The following is a 24,774-nucleotide window of genomic DNA, read 5'->3' as shown; positions in this document are numbered from 1 at the left end:
AATAAACAGTTGTTTTGCGAGTTTCACGATTATATTTATGATGTAATGAGTAATATGAGAAAGGCATCATTACACCACTAGGTGGATTAAAATAGGTTTTTTTTATCGCAAATCAAATCGCCTAAATGTATGCAATTTCATCTTACTTCACGAAATCTATTTATAGATTTGCACGGTAATGCCTTTCCTCCCAAAAAATGGGTAATAACAGCTGAAAAGTCGTACTAAAATTGTAACAAATTTAGATATAATATTGATATTTACATATCAAGTTTTGTAACAATTTTGTTATCACCTAGGTTAAATTCAGTTATATTTTTTGTTATTTTAACTATTAACTAGGGCAAGATTATGACTAATTTAGATAGATAAAACGAAACAACCCCAGATACAATTTTGTTATCCCTTGTTGATCGGGACATTAAGGTGAATACCTATATAAGTGAATAATATAAATCAATATAATTTTTTTATGTCAAATATTTTGGAAAATCATGAAACTTCCAGATCTGGTGTAATCTAAAAAAAATAAGGATAACAGCAGATCTCGACGTTTCAAGCATTTCTAAGACAAAACAAGAAAACCGAATTACTTTGAAAATTTGGATAAAAAAAACCGCGAAAAAACCGCATACAATAAATGTTGCTTGAAATATATCGCTCAAATCAGGATGATATGTCACTCAGATTTTAGAAAGTTTGTTCTTTTAGAATATGCAATAAAAATGTCGATGTTTCGAACCTCAACTGTGTAGATAACCTTTGAACGAATAAGAAGCATTTCCCGGTGAAGCCGGGTAAATTAGCTAATGTATTCAGTTCAGTTTTCGGGATCAAAGCTATAACCTTAGTCAGATCTTTCTAATATTAAAGTAAAATAGTAGCACAAATGACTTCCTGTTTGCCATGGTTTCTCTTGAACATATAGAATGAATGTTACCAATACATGTAATTATGCATCGTTGATAGATTTTCAACATAACTGTTTTTCAAAACTGACCTCTTTTTGTAAAACGTTGGGAACAAACTTGTAAGACTAACTCAAATTCTTTGCAACCGTCAACAGTAATAATTCGGAAAAGATGTTATAAATTTTACGGTACCACGAATACATTGTCGAAAGCGTTTTTGGTTCATCAGACATACTCCAGTACAAAATAGGCATCAAAAATCATGACAAGAGGCGGACAGATTGATTTTGATAATAGACATGAGAGTTAAGTGGTAATGCGTACGTGAAAGCCACAATCGCTTTCCATCTGAAGCCACTCGTGAGTACTCCATCGGTAGGTAGCCGCAGTGGTACAGACTGGACTTTAGCTGCGTGTGAAATGTTGTCTTCCACTCCAATTCCTTCCCCATTATCCACTCCTTCGGCTCCTCGGCCGGTGTTGACCGTACATTGGGGCCGTTAGCATGGAAGACATAGGAGCGCGGAGCTTCCAATCCAGAGCCCGACCGACCGACCGAAAGGTTCAATCACCTTTCGCTGCGTGGTAACTAGTCTTTTTTGTGGTAGTTTTTCATTTTTTTTATTTATCCGGTGGTTATGTATTTGATTGCTGCGGGCTCCTCGGCATCGTCGGTTTAACTTCATTGATCAACAAGGGGCTTGATTTTTCGAGAGCAAAGGGTCCGATTAACTGACCCAGCATCTTGTCCACTCGTTGGTCAAGGGTTCGTGAGGTAAAACCTTTTTTCTTCTGCACGCCTCCCACTTTGCACTCACCTTGCTCACAATTCCGAAAGCGGATCTTGCCGGTGGCTTCGAACCGGACCGGACAGCAGCGTACTTGCAGGACAGGAAAATAAAACATAAAAATGAAACTTTCGCTTTCAATAACAAGATCGATAATACTTGCTGCACCCTTTCAGCCATGCCCGAGCAATCTCGGTAAGTAAAGCCGTCGATCCGAACCGAATGCTATCATCGAAATCAAGTCATTCGCTAACGTTACTCTACCAATCAAGATGTTTACAAGTCCATTGTAGTTGTTGTTTACGTTGGCTTTTATCTGCCCAACTACATCGGACTGTTCATGGTTATCAGAGGAAAATAGTATTCAACTTTCGTGGTAAATTGATCAAAACTGGTTGTTAGTTGCTAGTTGGGCCAGTAAGTTGTGGCTGGTTTGGCATATTAAGGAGTCTGCAAAAAACTTCTTTGGTGTTACTATTATATCATTTCATTTAAAGATCAAAATTGGCCTGATTTAAACGTCCCGAAGGGATGCTTTAACAATCGACTGAGTGAGTACACGAGGACATCAAAGACACGATGGGTGGGCGTATTGAAATCCAGTGACCAGCGGGGTTTTATTTGCTAAAGGGGATTCTACATGTTATGCTTTATTCGGAATTTCCCTCCGCATTGACTCTATGGTAAGCGGTATGGTTTTATTATTTCACAATTTTCGATGCGAATAAAATTTGCTTTTCCCGCTGATATCACAACAGGTACTACGGGGTGGTCGAAAATACCGTTCCATATGCTACCGAACGAAATATTGTTCTCTGTTCGAGTTTTCTAACAGGTGTTTGACTCATGACTTATTGCTGCATTCTTGCTGTGCTTTTGTGATGGTTTGTTTGTTTTTGGCTTGGTTTTCTGTTATTATTGTGCTGCAGGATACTGACGTTTAATCGAAGGGCTTTTGTTCAATTCAAATCAACTCAATTCTGGTTATTGCACAGGAATACCACCCAGAATTAGTGAGAGCTATTCAGTAGACTTTATATAAGTTAATTTTTGAATTCATTGATTTTAATGACGTAACATATTCTTGTCTGCTTCTGCCTGTAATTTTAGAACGTAATATACGAAAGGTTTTTCTTTTGCTATTTAATTTCAATTGTATGCATGTTTGAGGAAAATTTTGACATCTACAGAAAATGGTAATTAACTTCAAGAATTCACAACCAATAAACAATTCGATTGAATTTACTGTGCTGTAATGGACAGCGCGAATAGCAAATTATGTTGCAACAACTTATTCCTGACTAGTTTGCAACAAAAAATACTTATATTTTTAGTTGCAAACTAGTCAGCACTTCATAAGTGACGGCAAAGAAGAAATGAACAAACATTCTCGGGAAATCCCGTTGATTTGTCAGTCTTTTAGGTATTTTTTTTTTCTAATTATATTCCATTATGTCCTTAGAGGAATTGGTAACATGTTGTTGGATTAATAATTGCTGAACGAATTCAAGACATTGTACTTTTTTAATCCTTCTGAACGGCTCAATTATATTATTTATTTAAATTTTTTATATTAGAGATTAGAGACGAACTATTGATTCGATGTTAAAACCAATTTTCGTTCTGCTTAGAGGGCTGAAAGAAGAGTGAAAATAATGAGCCACGATTGGTATTGGTTATTCGGGGTCGATGTCAAAAATTAAATTTAATAAGGTTAAAAAGTACTTTAACTGCGAACGTAATCAGCGCTTTTCTTCTCTTCCTCCTGAATTCGCTTGATGTCCCTAAATGCCCCACCATTTCGTCGAAGTAGCTACTTTGAAATCACCCATTATTAATTAAAACTCCGAGCAATTCGATGGATTCGTTAAATTGAGGACTAAAACTATCTCCAAACCACCTCAGAGTAGTGGCAGCTGGTCAAATCGAACCAAAAGTAGACTTTGCCAATATGCTTCCGGATGAACAACAATTCACACTTTTCCTGGCATACTTCGAAGTAAACTAGTAACGGAAATGGTTCCATTTTCGGACGAACTTGTCTGCAAGCAAGAACTTGAATCTTCTCGGCATATCCTTGCGTCCAGCCGCGATGTGAAGGGTTTAATCAAAATCCAGTCGTTCAAAAGCCTTGCATGCTTTTCACGGAATTCTACTTCATGTGCCGATTCGTATGTTCACTGGCTTTGTTTCACTTGTATCGTTCCTTGACAAGGATGTTTCGTACCGTAGGATGAAATTTGGCACTGTACTTTTTGGCCACATCCGGAGCGGAAACACCTTTCGTGTCTGCTATTAAACATTGCATTGGAGGGTGTGACAAGAAGAGCGAGGATAGACATAAGTAGCACGATTTTCAGGAAGTCCGTCTAGCTACTTGGTTTCGCTGATGATATTGACATTATAGCACGGAACTTTGAGAAGATGGCAGATACATACATCAGACTAAAATCTGAGACAAAGTAGATCGGACTAAACATCAATGTGTCAAAGACAAAGTACTTGAAAGGCAGGGACTCGAGAGAAAACAATGTCAGCCACCCATTACGAGTTCTAATCGGTGGTGATCAAATCAAAATGGTCGATGAGTTCACTGGTGACTGCCGATAATGACACCAGCAGAGAAATTCAGAGATGCATCTTGTCAGAAAATCGTGCTTACTTTGGACTGCGCTAGATGTGGAGAAGGTGAATGAACCATGAACTGCACCAGTTATTGGGATGATCAACCCTCGTCCAAACGGCCAATGTCGGGTGGTTACGGTTGGCCGGGCATGTTGTCATAATATTAGAGAAAATCCCGATTAAAATGATTCTCGAGAATGATCCGACCGGTATAATAAGAAGAGGCGCGCAGCGGCCAAGATAGATCGATCAAGTTGAGGAGGGCCTGCGGAATAGGTGACGCTTCCTATATACAGCAGAAACCCGCGAGGTCTACGACTGAAAGAATGAAATGTATCGGAAACACATCGACGCACTTCAACATCTTTCTGCGCAGTTTACGATTCCTGGTTTTTCGAAAATTTACTGATCCTTCACTGATTTCACATTCAGGATTTCCTCATAGGACTTGACCGTTCAGCAAACTGTTGTTTTCAAAAGCTTCGGTGGTTCAGCCAGCCTTGAATTACTGCAGATTTAACAGGTGCTCGTAAACACTATTTTGTCTTCCCACGAATTTCATTCGACGTTATTTCTACGGTCTACGGTCTACGGTCGTCTACGGTCTACAGTCGTCTACGGCCTGCGGTCATCTACGGTCTACAGTCGTCTACGGTCTACGGTCGTCTACGGTCTACGGCCATCTACGGTCTACGGCCGTCTACGGTCTAGGGCCATCTACGGTCTACGGTCTACGGCCATCTACGGTCTCCGGTCTACAGTCGTCTACGGTCTGCGGTCGTCTACGGTTTACGGTCGTCTACGGGATACGGCCGTCTACGGTCTACGGCCGTCTACGGTCGTATGTTCAAGCCCCGACCTGGAAGGATTCGTAGTGTCAGTAGAATTGTAGCACCAGCCATGCAATGGTTCTGTACACTCTGAATCGGCTGCGAAGTCTGTTGAAACAGAAGGTCAAATTCCACTACAGGAAGGTAATACCAAGGCTTTGCTTTTGGTCGTCTAAGGTCTATGGTCGTCTACGGTCTACAGTCGTCTACGGTCTACGGTCGTCTACGGTCGTCTCCCATATAGCAATTAAAATATGTTAAAATTGGCATGTTTCACAATTGCTACAGAACGGTTATTCATGTTAGATATGTTTGACAAATGATTTTACATGTTTCTGTAACATATGTGAAAATCGTCTATCTTACCGCTTGTGAAACCAAATCAAAAACCTAAAAGGATTAAGTTGCATATCGGTTTATTTAATTGATTGTACAATAAGTTCATTTGAACTGTTTCATTTTCGGTTTCTACTTAACAAATATAACTGCTATGAAACATATCAAACAAGAAACTTGTTGCACATCATACAAGCAAACTGCGCTTTTTCAATCGCACAATCGTTTCGAGAAGAGTGAAGAAATACAATGCTAGAACAATGTTTGCTACTTGGGCTACGATCAACGGTCATCTACGGTCTTTGGTCTATGGTCTACGGTCTACGGTCGACGGTATCCGGTATACATGAATTTGCGTGAACTACTACAATCGATTTATATGCATCTTCTTAGTTATAAAATCACTACAATCGATTTATACGCATCTTCTTAGTTATAAAATCATTAAATCTTATAAGATGTAAGATCACAAGATCTTTCCGAAGTGTGTACCACTTCTTCAGTGCGGGCAGCACAGAAAGCAAATCCATCTCAAGAACTATGCTCGGTACGAATTACATTAGTACTGACGCTGGCTGAATGAAAGGTCGCTATTTAAATATTTGCGTCATAAAACGTTTACAGTCAGTAAGGCGGGGCTAACGGGACGTTGCTCTTTAAGATCGATTTTTGATTATTAAAAACTCCGAATTTTCGAATTTATTCCATGTTACATAAGATCCAAACATTACCAATTTTTGGGTGCAAAAGGCCCCCAAATGCGTTCTTCTAAAATACGTCAGATCTACTGAATATTGATACAAAAAAATAGACACTGATTTGTTAAGAACGGCGCACAAAGCGGATCAGTCACAATCACTGCTGAATTTATTGGAGCGCATTTTCTTTTGATGAGAAAGACCAAATGATCAATCCGTTACGAATAGACAAACAGAAAGGTGGGCAACAATGCTGCCATGTTAAAATCTTGTACTATTCTCTCTAACACACATGAAATGTTCGAATAGTTCCGTACACGTCCAGTTGAACAGCGAGTCTGATATGTCGCACTATACATAAAAACCTTCGTCCGAGTGCGAGCAAGACAAACAAGCGTAATGAGTTTTTCTTCTTTATGCTCATTCAATTCAAAAGTTTGAGTACCTTAATCTGTAAGTGAATTATGATTATCTGCTTTATTCATAAATTGCTGATTATATTTTCGTTTCGGCATGAAGAAAGAATATTGTCATTACGTTCAGTATAACTCGAATCTCACGGAAAAATTCAGTGAAGTTTACTAGACAAACAGCTATTATTTTTTTCTTCACATAAGTAATCGGACACTTTCATGAGAATTTGCTTTTTGCTACTGGTACGACTACGAATCAACGCTGGAGATGAAAAGATTGTGTTTTTGAAGGTAATTTGCTGGTCATGCTTATATGTAGGTTAAAATTTCATTTCATCCGATCAGTTTTCTTTTCGCCGCTCGAAGTGCCTCAGTATATCAGATTGGTATAAATAATCAGGACGATTGACTCGTTTTTAGTAGGTAAGCTTTAAACTTGTAACCACCAGTTTAACCGTGGAAAGAAGCGGAGGGGTTTCGTGTGAGTTGGTCAGATCAGCTCGCATGAAAGTCACTCCCAGAATAATGTGGCTACAAAGGCACGTTAATGTGCATAACCAAAGTGAAAGGATGATGGACGCCCCGAGGGGCGATTTAACTTTTAGCTTTGCTTTGGTTTGGGTTGTTTAGATAAAATGCTTGCCTTCGGTTCTGTGTACTCTCGAATTTAGTTACCTGTGACTTTCTAGAAAGTAATGGAAGCGTGAAAGTAGTTTGACTGGTTGACAATGTTCTCGGTAATATATAAATTGAAATTTACCGAACCTGAAAAAACTTGTGATGCACAGTGAAACAAGAATAAAATTAATAAACAATCATTCAACATTCGTGAACTTGAGTTCAAAACAATCAACGTTTACAATTTTTTTACTATAGCCTGTAATGAAATCAGACATGGATTATTAGTGAAGCCATACAAAAACCACAAGACCGCCATCCCATCCCACCTCAGTTGAGTGGGAGAGAAAGAGCCTGTGCTTGGCGATGATCGATCGGCAATTAGTAGTCGATGGAGGCAATCAGTTTTTCCGCGGTACGAATCCGCCGTCGTAGCTCATAAATGTATGTACTGCTGGAGCGGAGGCTGAGTGGGCTGTAGTGCGCCAGGAAGAGGGTCACGTGCAGAGGAGAGGGGGTACACACATTATACTTGCATTACACCGCATTCGCATTGCCGTAGCCGGATCTGGATGATGACGGTGAAAGTGAAAGAAGTGAGTTTTACGAAACATGCCAAACTCTACGAATCATTTGCTGTTGGGTGGAGCACCACCCTCCCCACCCCCGTGCCATTCCTTGATATGGTGGCAGAGGTGATGGTTGATTTGCTCGTGTTATGTCTGATGTGTGTAAGTGAAGTTTTGTAAGAGGAACCGCCAGAGACAGAAAGAAAAAGAAAGACCATGAATCGGGTGGCGGGTGGTGGTGCAGAAATGGTTGATCGTCCGTGCGGCCGCAGCGGCGCAGATACTACTATTTTTATGTACGTTCGCGGATACTAGTCGCGTCAAAGAAAATCAATCATAAATGTCGTAAAATAACCAGTTGCAGATCGGTTCCCGCTTTGTTTATAGTCTGCTTGAGTCGTTGGGTCTGCGAGGGAAAAGCTTTTTAGTTTGTTGTCATAACCTCTACTGCCCGAGGATTCGCATTAAGTAGCGCGTTACGAAATGTTTCTAAAACGTCCGCGGGAAATACGGAAAGCTATCGTAATAGACAATAACTGATTAGCTTAGTAATGTTCATCGGATCGTTTAAATATTCAAGTCTAAAGGCATCCGTAATAAATTGTTAGATGATTCAAAGTTAATTATTAACATGCTGGAAATACTTGAACGCTGATATATTAAAACCACATACCCGAAAAAACTACGTGGTAACTCCGCAATAAAACACATTTTATAGTACATTAGTTGTTCTAGTTTCAACAAAATACGAGTACTAATTAGTGATTAAAATTGATAAATATATTAACCCAACAAAAGCAAGTATACTGTGCTATATCGTGCCACTAGTATTCTGTTTTAAATAAAAACTTTGGACTGATCCAACCAAAACCAAAGATAAAATAAACGAAAAATCTGAAATACCTGGAACAAAAGTAGAATATTTGAAACCGGGTGCCATTCTAAATTACAAACACAATCGAAAAAGGCTTAGGTGGTCATCAGAATCAGGGATAGCAAGTTACACGTTTTTTTTGTTCCATGTATGTGTTCTACCTAGAAAACTGTATTTTACGTTTTCTAAGCAGAAAATCTCGTACAAATAGAAAACACACTAACTTCACAACTACATAGTCTGAATTAGGTCCTGAGCGCAACGTTTTGAACAATTTTACGATGACGCCCAATTTTTTTCATCTGATTGATCGGACAACGAGATTCAATACAGATCTACGTCAGAAAGCAACAAACAACAACGAAGCTTTTTGCTATGTTGTGAACAACTGATCTTGAATCCTGGCGTGAATTTACTAACAATGAAAGAAACTTTAACTTATTGTGAATTGAACCATACAGGTAATTTGCTGTTATGATTTTTCTTCTTCTTTTCATGGGCGAAGTTTCGGCTAATATTTTGTTTATAATGTGATAGAATTTGTTTACTTCGACGTCGACATTTCCTTCTGTACTCAGTGTGTTCCGCCAATTTATTATACTTAACGTCTACACTTGACTTCTTCAAAGTCAATTTTATTGTATTCCGGCACTTCCTCATATTCCAAGTCGTAGGGAAGGGATGCATTGTGTGTAAATAGTGAATATTCAATTGCGGTGTGAAATGCTTCATTTTTCCATAATGGCAGGTTTGATGCGTTCACACAAAAGTCTTCTGTGCAGTTTGTCTTTGGATGCTATATATCATTCTCTAAAATCTCCTTTAGAATTTCATTCTGAGCCTTACGCTGGATTTTCTTAGAAATAGATTTTTCACCCTTTATTTCGAATTCTGGGTGTTGAAACATTAATCTAGTGGAATTATTCTACTAAACGTTCAAGTGACAAATTAGTGAAAGAAAATCAGCGGTAAAGTATTTGTTTGTTCCGCGATAGCATTTGCAATTTTCTATCAGTTTTCACCAATAAGAACTGTTAATGAAGACTTTCTTGGACTTCAGTTTCGGATTTGATTGAAACGCTTACTCGGGAACTCCATGAATTTTGTGGCGCATCCGAGTACTTTGAAATCGAAATGTATTAAGTTGCGCGCAAATACAACCAATTCTGAAATTTAATCTACCTATTAATTACCTACCCTCATAAGCAGTCACATACCCAGGTCCTGCCCAAACCCCCCTTCCCCTCTTGCTCTCATATAGAAAGGCTACAATAACTGTGAAAACTTAACCGAGGCCCGGAGGGCCGAGTGTCATATGTCATTCGAATCAGCTCGACGAACTGAGCAAATGTGTGTGTGTGTTACAAAAATGCAAATGCACTCACTTTCCTATTGAATTTCATCCAGATCCGACTCCCGGTTCCGGAGATACAGGATGATATGTAGCAAACAAAAAATTGAAAAAATATAAACTCACTTTTTTCAGAAATGGCTGAACCGATTTCAACAAACTTAGATTCAAATAAATGCACCAACAGCCCCATAGCCTGCTGTTGAATTTTATTTGGTTCCGATTTCCGGTTCCGGAGTTACATGGTCATATGTGAAAATTAGAGAAAAAGTGTGCACTCATTTTTCTATGAAATGGCTCAACCGATTTTTACAAATTAAGATTCAAATGAAATGTCTTATAGTTTCCTAAAAAAATCTAGATCATTTCATCCGGATCCGTTCTCTGGTTCTGGAACTAAAGCGTGATAAGTGGAAAATTACCAATTTCATGAGTATTTTTTCACAAACGATGGTCAAAAACAGGTACAAATCCCATAAAACTGTCCGATAAATTATTCTTGTTTGCAGAGCTTGTTAGTTTGTGGGCATAAAAACTTAATTCGGCATTACTGGTCCCCGCTTTTCCTGTTCCGGAAGCACCGAAAGAGGTGAAGGAAAACTCCAAAAAAAGAACTCACTTGGATTTCTCTGTGATGTTTGAACCTATTTTCATAAATCTTGATTTGAATTAAAGCTCATATTATTATTAAATCTACTGTAAAATTTCATCCGGATCCGACCTCCGGTTCCGCAGTTACAGGGCGATAAGTGTCAAAGTTTTCAAATCGCCATATAGAATGACAATATGTACAACACCGGTACGTGGTGGAGGAAGAAAACACAAAACAAACGATGCGAGCTAAGTTCTATTTCGTACACGCTATGAAGGAATCGAAACGGTTACGGATGTCTGCTAATGGTGTTTGATATTGGAAAAAGACGGTGCTGCGGTTGATAAAAATTTTAGCTATTCTATGATAAGTGCGATTGAAAGAATAAACGAATGTCACTGAATTCAAATTTATTGGGAAAAATATGCAATTTCCACAGCCAATAGTGCAGTAATACCATACCGGTGTTGTAATGATGTCAATAATAATAATGCTGATTCATCCTGTTTAGCTTGACTTACATATGTAGAAGTAACAGAAGAGCAGGTTCGCTTCGTTTGTTAGATTTCGTCTAATTGGTTTAATCAAAATACAGCATGAGATAGTAGGTCTAGGTTTAACTAAGCTCACAACTGTTTCAATTTGTAGGTCATATTTGTTGCTGACAAATAAACCAACTTCGGCTATTCCGGTCATCTGAATTAGGTTCTGGAAGAATTGGAAGTGGATTAAAACAGGTATTTAGTCTTATAAATTGAAAGGCATCAATCGGAAACGTGAGTGGATTGAATATTTATGAGGTGAAATCGATCTATTTCGTTGATTTAATACCGGATGCTATCAAAATTTTCACAACCAAAGATTTTTTTTTCATTTTCAAAATGTCTACCGATTTCGGTTACCGGCACTCCAAGGTGTTCGGTTGAGTCGAATTTTCTACTCACGGTGATTCGTTCTCTGCGACGTATGGCGGTACAACTGAATGACCGCCCAGGATAAAACTTTATTCCTGTATAAAGCTTATAAGAAAGATGTCGAATCTTTTTGAATTGTCTTCACTGCACATTTCTTCGGTGTTTGCTATACTTCAATCGTGATTTGTAGCGTTAGGGACAACTTTGATACCTGCCAGAATATGTTATTGATTAATCATCAAACTGTAAAAGGTTATTAAAAGAGCGTTTTTGTGTGTCGTAAATATGTAACTTTTACTCCTATTCCGTAGTTCTATAATAAATTCATTTTGTGTTTCGATCGAGTTCGACTTTTCCAAACAAATTATACCTTATTCGAAATGCCAAATTGGTATTTTTCATTCGGTCGAATGTAGGGTTGTTTATTATGCCTGAGAAGTAATAGTCCCAAGTTTTTGTCAATTATTATTGTTTCTCATAATCTATTTATATACCGATTACAAAGCCATTCGACGATCGTTTACTTAATAATTATAAACATATGTGATGACACTAATAATTGCTTTTAATTTCATGTTAATCATTCATAATGAATAGACCTTCCGCAGTTTCCAATAACGAAATAAATATCTAAAAATCAAGTATCATACAATCAAACACAACAAAATTATCACAGTTCGTGCTCGCAACGCATCCGACGCAGTCCAAAATTTCTTACGGTCGCGACGACAGAAACAAAGACAATACAGTGCAGTGAACAATAGAGTGTGCGAAATGGGCAAATACGATTTAACAAAGCCTGAAACTTGGCCTACAAGGCCAAATTCAATTTGTATTGATTTCAAGCGCTGCAAAGTTAGACCTGCAGCAACCGAAATTGAAATCTTGCTTAAGGAACGTATGCATCTAAACGTTAATGATGTTAGTGAGATTCAATTCAACAAGGCGTCGAACTGTGTGTACATTATGTTTAAACGTGAAAAAGATGCAATTGCATTTGCTTCGGTTAATAACGGGGTGCACAGTATTGATCATGACAATGTTAAATATAAAATCCCTGTGTACATGGTGGACAATGCCATAGAAGTACGCGTGCATGACCTTCCCCCGCAGACCAGCGAGGGGTATGTTCGGGAATGTATGTCGCAGTACGGTGAAGTTCTTTCCATCGAAAAGGAAGTATGGCGGAATTTTTTCCCGGGTATCCGGAATGGCGTGCGAGTGGTACGTATGCAACTACGTAAAGCAATTCCATCTTTCATCATTTGTGGTCAAGACGGGATACATCCGTGTAAAACGTTGATTACGTATGAAAATCAATTGGTTACATGTCAGTTTTGTGAACAACCTACACACTACGGCAAACCTTGCACTGAAACTGCGAAAACAAACAAAACAAACAAAAACAAGGACATCCGCTCAACAACGGAAACTAGTGAATGCAGTGCTCCTGTTTCAAAAACACCTTCACCATCTAACCAACTATCAACTGCAATCAATGTACAAAGCGCATCTGCGGCAACTGCAAATGAACCCAATACGGCGATCAACAACGAAAACAAGGAAACGGAAACCGCTCACAACTCCAACGATATAACAATGGATGATACGAGCAACGGACAAAACGACCTCCAATCTTCGCTAGAAGGAAATGGAAGCTCCTCTCCCCCTAGAAGAAGGGTGACAACGAGATCCAACAATAAAAAAATAAGTTTATGTAACAAAAACATGGGTAAATCGGCCACGTAAAGCTATACGCAAATTGGCCTGAATAAAAATTGTTGAAAAAAAAAAAAAACAAAATTATCTGTCTCATGACATTAGTGACGTTAAATAAAGTGGAATTAAATGCATATTTTTTTTCTTGATCCTATATTCTCCTACTATCTCCTGATTATATGATAACAGAATTATATTTCATTTGGACTCTTTGTATGTGATCCTTTAAGTATTCACGTAAAAATTTTGTTGCTCAACATAGTTTTAAGGTAAATAATGCAATGAGTAGTTTCAAAACTGAATGTATGATATGAGTAACAAAAATTCTAAATCGCACTATCTGACAAATCGATAAACCACGCGGATTGTGTTATTTTTCAAATTGAAATCGTTTCCTCTGTAATATGAATATTGTAAAATGTTATGAAATTGAATTTACAATTTCTTTTAGCGGAGGTTCTTTTTTTAAAAAAAAGCTAAACCGATCACTTCGGGAGTCAATTGTAGAACATTTTATTTTCAATACATTTTTGACAGCAATATCAGATTGTAATCTTAATTTGATTTCATCTCATCAATTTCTCAACTGATATCACATTACGTTATTATTTTGCTGTTTGCTTTTGGAAAAAAAACTTACGAGGCAATAGTTTGGTGAAACTACAAAAATGATCATATTAAATGCAAAAATTTAATGAATGCATTAAAATAGGACTAAGTTAATAAGGCGATACAAAAATGCAAAAGTAAATTTCAATGGAACATCTATTCCTCCAATTTTATGTTGCGTTTTACAAAATGCTTCGACATTCTGTGGCAGTTGGCCGGAACCACAACCGTGATTCTCAATTTAAAAGTCTTAATTTCCTGATCGTAGTACTGTTATTCTAATCGATAATTTGCGTAGATGTATGGTAAAAGATGCTGAATGAGTATTTAGTTAGTAATGACTATTTCTTTGTTAGCCATTCTTCTTAATTGCTTTGATTTTTGCAGAGCAAGCAGTTACATGGCGTCTCAGTAGATTCAAACGTTGTGGAAAACCCTGCACTCCTATTACTTCTATAAATCGAATCTATGCGAAGAAGCGTTAAATTGTGTTTAATATAATAAAAACATGAGAAAATAAATCATCCCTGGAATTAAAAGATTAGACTTGCCTCTATAATCAATATTCAGAATATATTTTTGTCACTCTATTTGCATTGCATATTGATATTGCGTATTGGACTTGATCATTCTTAATCATATGTGATTTTAAAAAATATCACTGTAGATATTTCAGTCCATTTTCAAAATCATAAATAAAATAAATATCAAACCAACACGAAAGAGAATATAAACTGCAAAATTTTCACTTTACAAAAGTGATTGTCCTCAGGTGATTCAACTCTAGCTTTTTTAAAATCTATCTGCCATTACTTGCCGCAAAATTTCAACAGCACGGAGTACGAACGTGAGAATAGTATTCGGTGAAATCTGAATAAACTGTTTCATTAGTTTTATTGCAGTAGGAAGTACATTATATGTACATTAGTATACGATTTTAAACGACGTTTTGAAGCGGACTATCAGTTTTATTTATCAGTTTAATTTTTATCCAACCCAATCGTTTCGCCATCTTCCAATGATAAGTAATGATATTACGTTTAAAGTTTTCTAAACTAATTTGTGATGTTCAACGCACACTTTTTATCAGGGCATCTACGAGACAATTAAACTAAGCAAAATAAAAAATTGCTTCCATCGCATCGCTAATTTTTGTCTTCAATTTTTTTCGTACACTTGCATTCATGATTGCTGGCATTTTGACTCGCAGTGTGTCAAAAATTGACTCAATGTAACCGCTATTCGTGCCTGATGATATCTGCTCTTGAAATGGTAGAGAATGGCTCACGGCGGAATAGCAACCAGCATGAAAAAGCAAGATCTCTTCTCTCTTGCGAGTCGCTCAGGCAGTCACATATTAAGCATAGCTTTTGCCTCGTCCGGCATTACATGCTTTGCTGTCTCCGTTCTTGAATCGTTCGCAGGCGGTGAGCGTTAATGAGTTGCGTGAGGCGAATTCTCTTTATTCATATTTTTCCATTTTTAGTGAAATTTCTTGGGGTTCCGGTAACCGAATACCTTTATTGAAATGGCCAAAATTTATCGTTGTACTAAATTGATAATAATTATTTTTTCAATTAAATGAATCAACTTAGTTTCTTAATTAATTGTTAGCTAGGGACTTTAGCTTTTCCATTGATGTATAGATGTCCGCATAATGTGCACGAAGTCAGAAGTCAGAAGTTATAGTACAATACTGTAAAATAAAGTACGGGTACGAGCGTTAGCCATACCGAATAGTTGAAGTGAAGTGATGCATTCGTCAAGTCCAGTTTCGGTAAAAAATAGCCACGTCAAATTCGCAGTCAGCGGAAGTCAGAAACAGGTAATCAATTTTCGTCCTTAGTCCTATCATGTTCTGGTAGAAAATGGATACACTACTGCCATGCACAGGAATTTTCTGCAAGGGGTAACTATTGAATGTAAGTGGTTGAACAGGATTGTTTGAATACTCGCCTCTGAAGGGAGCCCAAGAGCTCCCATCGTTCATTGTAGATTGCAGTGCATTCAAACAGTTGCCACTAGAAGCATTCGCTGTAACGTTGAGGTTGCATGCTGCTTTCGAATGAAAACAAACGGATTTCGAATCAGATGGTTTTAAAAATTTACGAACTCTCTAAGCATTCGTCCTGATGACCAACCTGCTTATAAACAAATTCCATCGAAAATCGATGCAAACTTCAATTGAATCGATTCGCTCATTGTATTACAGAGTAAGTTAGTGTATATACAACCTAAATAGTGACAATTCAAATTTAATTTATATTGTAATAAACAATGCATTGAAAAATGAATGAAAATATAACACATTCGTAAGGAAAAGCAGTATGCCGAGTTTCCTTGCTCGCTGCTCGTTTTGGTATGGGACAAAGGGACCAAGTGGTAACAGAAGGCAGACGCAAATCAGCGGTCATAATAGCAAATTATTAAAAAATGAAATCTTATGACAAAGTCTCCGAGTTAAATTTCTTGAGGCCATGAAGCATTTGCCCTAAAAACGGTAAAAAATTGATTTATTCACTATCTGTCATGCCAATCAATGATAATAAACCGCACGCTGACTGTGATAGTAACGAAACAAACACGGAAGCAAACCAATGTTCTAACATTTTTTATAAGTTAAATAATTTCACTGTATAAGTTGTTCGAGCAAGTTATAATTCATTCCAACTCGTTAGGCTTACTAGTTCTAATTCACGTACTTCTTTTGTGCAACTACCGGAAGGTCGAATGTGACGCAACTATTCGTTTAATAAATACAATTGCAACCAGCTAAAGATTATCAGTTATCACAAACAAATTTGGACGCAGGATAATATAAACAAGCAAACGAAAAACTCTTCGATATTTTCATATCACTCGAACAGTTTGCGCAGTCACAACACATTTTGCCTACCGTACCGTTTGACCGTATCTTCATAGTAATCAAGCCGCTGTGTAATGAAGCTAAACGCCGCTGGAATGCCCAACCTAGAAACTAACACCCATTGGGTATCAATTGCTCCCGGCAGACGGCAACCGGACAACAGAACCGACCGTTCCGATTCGCTTTCTATTCGGGTACCCGCTGAAGCCGGCCCGGCAGTTTGACAAATGAAGGTAATGACGATAGAAGAGCTACGACGGCGGCTACAATGCAATGGGGTCTTCGTCGAAAAAGTGCAATTTCACAAATCAGTGAAAGCCGCGCAGCACCAGAAGGCCAACTTGCACTCTCGTTTCGATGCGATACATCAGTTTGCCATCAATTGATATCTGAAGTGAGCATGCAAAATTACGGTGCTATCAAGCAGGAAGCTAGCCCCGGGTCCGCCCCGGTTGGCTAGTGGTGTTGTCAGTCAGGTTAGGGGGGTGTGGGTTAGTGAACCATGTGGTGATGTGCTTACTCACCCGATTTATTCGACGAAAGCGCACAATTACCATATCTAGCGTATCTTGCCGTACATGTTGTACAACATTCGCTAGCCGAGCGGTCCCTCCACTGAAATTCGATCCACTTTGGCTTTCTATTTTTCTTTATTTTGCGGATGACTCTCTTTATTCCAGTGCTGCTGATATGCAGCACTAAGTAAATAACTACGATGATGCTTTACGCCACCACTGACCCAGATCGTGCGGGCACAAGGACCGAATTTCCAAGATCATGAATGCTGCCTTCGAGTGCCATGACAAAGCAACTCGCAGTTTGCCTTCTGGTGCCTGCCTGCTGGCTGTGCGGCGGCCCCGCAGATGATGAGCTACTCGTGGCTATTATGTGCAGTTAGGAAAATTATGTCATACATGTAAAAAAAGGAGAAAGAATACGCCACCGAAGGGCGTCCTCGGCAAGCTCACCAGCACTGGGTAGGTTAGGTACCCCAACATTATCGGGAGCTTTCTGTTGGCTGTCTGACTGAATGCAATCACAGTGCGCACTCGGAAACGACCACTTGCTAGCGATGAATAAATTACGGTGGCATCAACAAACAGCGCAGATTGCAAACGGGGGTCTCCACACAGCAGACACGTAGCACAGTTCCCACAGTGAAGCATAGGGTGTCCCAAACATCAGTGCTTTTTACTGTCGCCATTCAAGGGAACCAAACTTATCTTGGTTATCCTACGAAACGAGTGTGACAAGAGTTGAAATTGATGAGAAGCAGAGGACAAGATGACTACGGTTTTGATGGTGACAGCAGAGGAGCAAAATACAGCTATCAACGGAAGCATTAAAATAAACAAGTTCCCATTGGACAAGACTAGATGGGGATCGCAGAAGAAATCGAGTATTCGTACCTGCTACTGAACTCGAAGATAAGCAACAGTTTTTAGCTTTCAAGGGCGAAACAAAATGTTGCGAATGGATTGAAGTTTCTGTCCGTTTTTCCGTCGGTAAAACGCTTGAAGAATTATTCCGTCTGATCTCTAAGTGGCTCTGTCCGATGACAAACAATGCTGGGGAAACGGGTTTCACTTGCGTATGATATTGATATTATTTGAATTGAACAATGAAATGGTCAGTCTTGTCGATACAAATAAAGCGATCTGAAAGTAATTGGTTTGATGGTATCGAATAACTATCGATGTCATTTTTAAGCTTTTGTCTCGTTATGTTCGCAATCATGAATTAATTTCAAAAGCGAAATATTGAAAACAATGATCCATAAATATAAAGTTATTGAAAAATTTCATGGCAATCCAAATATTGAGATTTTGGAAAATCATTTTACTGCCACACAGAAAGAAAACGATTGGATTATGTCAGCAACATAACTGGATGTCGTGAATACGAATAACATGAATGATACTAGAATTCTGGAACCGAGTTATGAAGCCGGATGCTAGCATTGAATTCTGGACCTACATTCTGAAACTCAATTTTGATACTATACTCTGGAACTGAGTTCTGAACCTAGACTCGTGAACTGAATTCTTCATTTATGTTCTAGAACTGAATTCTGGATCTGAATTGAGGAACTGATCATTGAACTTGTGATCTGGAACTGAATTTCGGAACAGAATCCGAGACCAGGATTTCGATTTAGAGCTGAATTCTGAATTCTAATTACAGAAGTTCGGCCCAGAAAATTTTTCAAAATCTAGTCCCTGAATTCTGTTAAACTCCTAGAATTGTGATAGTAAATTTTGGATCCTAATTCTAGACCAGAATTCTGGAGCTAATTTTTGAAAGTTTGTGAAATGCATTTCAACAGAATTTTGGAAATTCATCTGAGTTTTGGATCTGAATTCTGGTCCAGGATTTCGGTCTGTAGTTCCAGAACTTCAGGTTTAAGACTCAATTTCTGAATTCTGAACCTGAATTCAAAGTCTGAAATCTGAACTGGAATTTAAGAACTGAATTCTGGTTCGAAACTCAATTTCAGCTCCAGAATTCTGTTACAAAATTCAGATCCAAGTTCAGCATTTATTTCCAAAAATTCGTTAATGATGATTTGTGGGACTGAAAAGTCCCTTGAATTGTCACGACCACCAGGATCTGCATTTAGATCTGAGACCGCTATTGACGTGTACATTCGGTAAACTCGTCCGAAATTTGACTCGAAATTAATTGATTTCCAAAGAAGATGAAACAATCTATTTTTTGCGGAATCATTTGGTTCATTTGGAACGTACAGTGAATTCCGACTCAAATTGCGGACAACTAAGCTCCCATGACGACTGACGACTTCCACTGGTAGGTCTTTGGTATGGTTTTACTATGTGCCCGGCTACGACTGTTCTTCGGCACAATTCTGCTGTTCGGCGCTCGCTTCATTCTAAAAGCGTGAGGTCTTCGATGTCGGCTATTCCGTATGTCTTGCATCGATAATCGATGCTCAGAAAATGATGGGAATAAGTGGAATGTTCATTTTTTATACCGATGCAGTTGTACAGCAGCAGTTATTTTGTTTTCTTCCTCAGAACGCATTCTGATTGGTTGCTGCTGATATGGGTCCAATCAGATATGTTTTTCATATCATACTGTTGAAGCACTTCAATGTTGTTTCAATACACGTTCAAGTTGAAAAAGCTAGAATCTATTGGTAGTTAGATTATTCAGGTCCCCCATCTAATTTTTTTATTTGAACTAGCGGTTATTTCGACATTTCGACCTTAATGTCACTTCTGATTTGACAGAAACTTAGTTTTATCCTTCCGCTGAACGAAAATGGACCATCCGATGCGAGCAAACGAGCTTGAAGAAGACGCCGATTTTTGCCAAAAAATCATCTTCTCGGATGAGACACATTTTCATCTCGGCGGGTATGTTAATAAGCAAAATTGTCGCATCTGGGGGACGGAAAACCCGCACATTATCATGCAGAAGCCGATGCATCTTCAGAGAGTGACGATTTGGTGCGGATTTTGGTCTGGCGGCATCATTGGGCCATTTTTCTTCGAAAATGAGGCAGAAGCCTCCGCCACTCTCAATGGCGAGCGCTACCGCGCCATGATTAGCAATTGGTTCTTCCCATTACTTGAAGAGGAAGACTTGGACACCATTTGGTTCCAACAAGACGGCGCTCCGTGCCACACAACCAATGCTACGATCGATCTTCTGCGCACAGTCTTCGAAGATCGAATTATCAGTCGAAATGTCTGTCAAAGATAAGTGTTATGTGGACAAGCAAGAGACAATTCAAGCCTTGAAGGACAACATTCGTGCAGCTATTGCTGAAATAAAGCTGCATACAATCGAAAATGTACTACAAAACTGGACCGACCGTATGGCGTACTGCAAGGCCAGCCGAGGCAGCCATTTGAATGAAATTATGTTCCACAATTAACCGGAAGTATTGTGCTTTAACATGAAAAAAAAATTTGAAATCGGATGAACCGTTTGTGTTTTATTGCATGTTTAAAAAAAAGTTACATGGCGGACCCTGTATAAATCCTTCTACAGATGACTTAGCAATGAGCTAAAGCAAATAGGCGAAAGGCAAACGATACCAAACATTTAAGAAAAAATTAATTTTGAATTTTTTGAGATTATGTCATACAACTGAAATTGTTATCCTGATTTGATAATCATATTTTCGTAGGCACATAGCAAAAATTATGTTGATACGTTAGATACAACAAAAGATATTCATGATCAAAAACTTATCACTCGCTCAGAGGGTACATTTCGAAAAGGCGCCCCATAGTAAAGTAAATCAAAAATTATGAATTTTACTGGTGACATAATCCTACAAACGATACACATCATAACTTCTTAATTTGTCGAAGTACGCAATTTTTCCATTTGTACAGAATTTTACAGGTTCCGAGTTTTATTCACACTTGGCCTCCAAGTGTCGCTGTATGGGTTTATATGTATCATTTATTTATTAAGCAGATAGGTGCTTCTGTGGCTCAGTCGATTAACTGGCATGCTTCGTGATGTTTCTCGATTCAAGTCGCGTTGTTGTTATCGATCTTTTGTTTTTTATTTCATTCGATTTTAAGCCATGTAATTTTCAAATCACACATCACGCCTCTTAAAAGATGAAAAATAACAAGACTTTTTCAAGCTTTGCACATACCAAATAGTTGCACATAAGAGGAGCGTTGCAATTCATTTAAATTCACAATTCAATGAGTCATATTATCAACTTCACATTTAATTTAGCTGAAATTCATATCGAAACAGGCACACAATAAATTTTTACATAATAATAGATGTAACATTTTGTCATCACGCAAGAAATTATGGTATAATTGAATTTACGTCAAGTGTCTTACTTCATTGCCCTTTCAAATTTCACACTGTGAAAGGATGGCTAGAATTAAATCGTTAATAACACAGCTGAGCTGAAACTTCCCGTGCCTAACAAAGAGAATACTTTATTCATCAAGGTAATCAAGGTAAGCCACGCAATCATTTCAATACCACTTTTGTAGAACGATTTATCTCTTGCCTCAGAATAGGCCTCAGTTTCAGCGGTTATCGTGCATTTGTGTGAAATTAAGGAAGGGTAAGAACCTGCGAGCATTTTTTTCAGGTCTGCGTACAGCCAGTACTCGCTGGGAGCCAAATCGGCGAATACGGTGGATCCCACAGAAATTCTAAGCTCAATTCATGTAGTTTTGCCATTCTTTTGATTGACTTGTGACACGGTGCGTTGTCTTGATGAAACAATTTTTTTTCTTTGCTATATGCGGTCGTTTCTTTGCAATTTCAGCTTTCAAATGCTCTAATAACGTTATATAATATTAATTGTTAATGGTATTTCCTCTCTCAAGATATTACACCACGAACATCTCAAAATACCGAGACCATCACCTTTCCAGCCAATTGTTGTGCTTTCGGGAGGTTCACCAGTTGCTGTCTACTCTGATGACGATCGTTTTGATTCCGGTGTGAAGTGATGAATCCATGTTTCATCCGTTGTCACATATCGACGCAAAAATTCCGGTTTGTTGCGTTTAAACATGGTCAAACATTGCTCAGAATCATCAACACATTCTCGTCTTTTGGTAAACAGTTAGCAAATGCGGCACCCACTTTGAACAGTGCTTTCTCATAGTCAAACGCTCATGCAATACAAAGCCAACAAGTTCTTTTGATATCTTTACGATGTTAGCTAACTCACGCAACTTCACTTTTCGATCATTCAAAACGATTTGGTAGATCGGTGTCTCTGCGACGTTTGAAGTTAGCAAACCAACGTTTTATTGTTGTTTCTGATGGAGCGGAGTCTCCATAACACTTTTCAAGCGATTGTTTTGCTTGAATGGTATTTTTCCCCATCGAGAAGCAGAGTAAAATTAAAACACAAAATTATTTTTCGTTCGTCCATTGTTCTGAAAAATAACAAAAGTAGCGTCACTTTTAGCTCAATAACTCGCAAACTAATGAATAGAATATCGTGAAATTTTAACAGCTGTTTTTAAAAGGTTAGTAACTGAAAAAATAGTGATTGCAATAAAACTACCGCCTTCGATATGTTAGGCCCGGGACTTTCCAGCCCATGTATTATGCCTTGTGATGCAAATCGAATCGAAACCGAATTCAATAATCTATAATGCTGATTTCCCAATGATAATATTATGATTATCTGTAACTTCCGAGTGCTGAATGATGATAATTATGAACAGAGGCTGATCAATATACGAACCGCAACCGCTCTGTCACAATTTCCAATTCATTTTCTCAACGAACACACGACCAGTTGCAGTAGTCCATTTGCTTCTATTTGTTCATTACCACAATCGAATGGGCTCTAGGTGACGAGGAGCACCTTCGTGGAATGCCTGCAAATATTCCCCTTCTCCTTCGCTTCCCAAAGCTATCGACTTGTTCATATTCCGAACGCACCGAAATTGGGCTCGTTGTGATGATGAAACAAAAAGAGAGCAACGGGCCCACGGACACGTCCAACTCGGAGCGCTTATTTTCCCTAGTTAGTCGAATATCGGACCAGAAAACCTGTGGCGTCCAAGCTTTTGACCGTTATCGGCACGCGTCGGAGAAGCTGTTACGTTGCGATACACTAACAAGCAACATTTTGCCAATTTACTCCGCGCCCGGGAAGAGTACCCGGGTGTGGATCTCGCTTGAGGGAACGGTATCTGAAATGCTCGCAATTACGAGTGAACGTTTGAACGACTTGGCTAGTCATTACGAAGCGATTATTTGTCTAATTGATTTAGCAAATCTAAAGAAGACTGTTGGAATTGATGATTAAATGGTAGAGGAAAAAAACTACAATAAAAGATTACAAGAGTGAAGGCAAGTATTTAAAACATTAATAAGTTGCCAGTCAATAAAGGGGCTATCGCACCTCAAACCCAACTCTTTACTTTTCGCTGATAAGCTTTCAAACACACACATCGTATAACTTCCGTGGTGAAATTATCCGACGACTCATCTCGTAGCCTTTTTATGATTTCATCATTAAAGCAATATTCCGTAATAAACACGGGCCCCCCCTCCTCCGGTGGAAGTGCCGAACAAATTATGCACTCAGACCCGTTCACGGCAAATGCGCAATTAGTCGCTTTGAACGTATGGGACGCGCGAATTTTCGGTGGTATCTTCAGGCATATGCACGTAAGCAGAACTTTCACTGACTTCAACTGACCGCGCTTTGGTTCGTTAACTGCACCCGAACCATGAAAGGTTCGAATCTTGGGCCTAGAAAAATATGACCACTTTTGGTTGCATGAATCAAATTATTCAAATTTTACACGCTCAACTTCCGATTTGGTTCGGTCAGTCCTTTATTCAGAAGCATTTACAAGGCAAAACATTACACAAAAAAAGCAGACAGCATGAAGTCTAAACTCCAACAGACACCTAGCTCACTGACCCGTCGATATTTGGTCGGTTTTCTTTTACTCATGACCGAAACGAAATAACAAAACGTCAGTCCGCGTAAGTCCGCGGTAGTGAAAGATGTGTTATTAGCTTCACCAAAAAAAAGAAATGAAATTTTGCCGGGCTAATTAACCTCCGTTGATAAATTGCATCTTTTTTTTTGCGTTTGAGTGAAGTTGTTACGCTTTTTGGTGTTTGGATAAGGTAAAAGCACTGCTATCCATCGTGCTACTATTCACAATTTATACGGCATTTAGTATTAAAAAAGCTTAACATCAGTAATGTTTCGCTTTTATTTTCACAATCAACAAATTTTTTGGCTTCACAAATACTGTTTTTAGCCTGTATTGGTTTGCATTATTCATCGCATTTTTCTACAAATGCTATTTCAGCAGATGAAATTCATACAAACCCGGAGCCTTGTAGCGATGAAATTGAATTGATTTTCGAGTCATTACACGGATCCCACCAGCGATCCCAATTCAACCAAATAAAAGGTCTTGAACTTTTTTAAAAAGTGTCCGAAACGTTGATCCAGATACAACTATCGGTTACGGTTTAACAGCGCGATAAGTGGTAAATTTCATCAGTATTTTTTCAAAAGTGATGGTGAAACGAGGAGCAAATTTTTATAAAACTTATTAG

The sequence above is a fragment of the Malaya genurostris genome, chromosome 1 (genome assembly GCF_030247185.1).
Source record: "Malaya genurostris strain Urasoe2022 chromosome 1, Malgen_1.1, whole genome shotgun sequence".
In the NCBI taxonomy this organism is placed as follows: domain Eukaryota; kingdom Metazoa; phylum Arthropoda; class Insecta; order Diptera; family Culicidae; genus Malaya; species Malaya genurostris.
The sequence above is the reverse complement of the archived record's forward strand: the minus strand, read 5'-3'. Positions refer to the sequence as shown.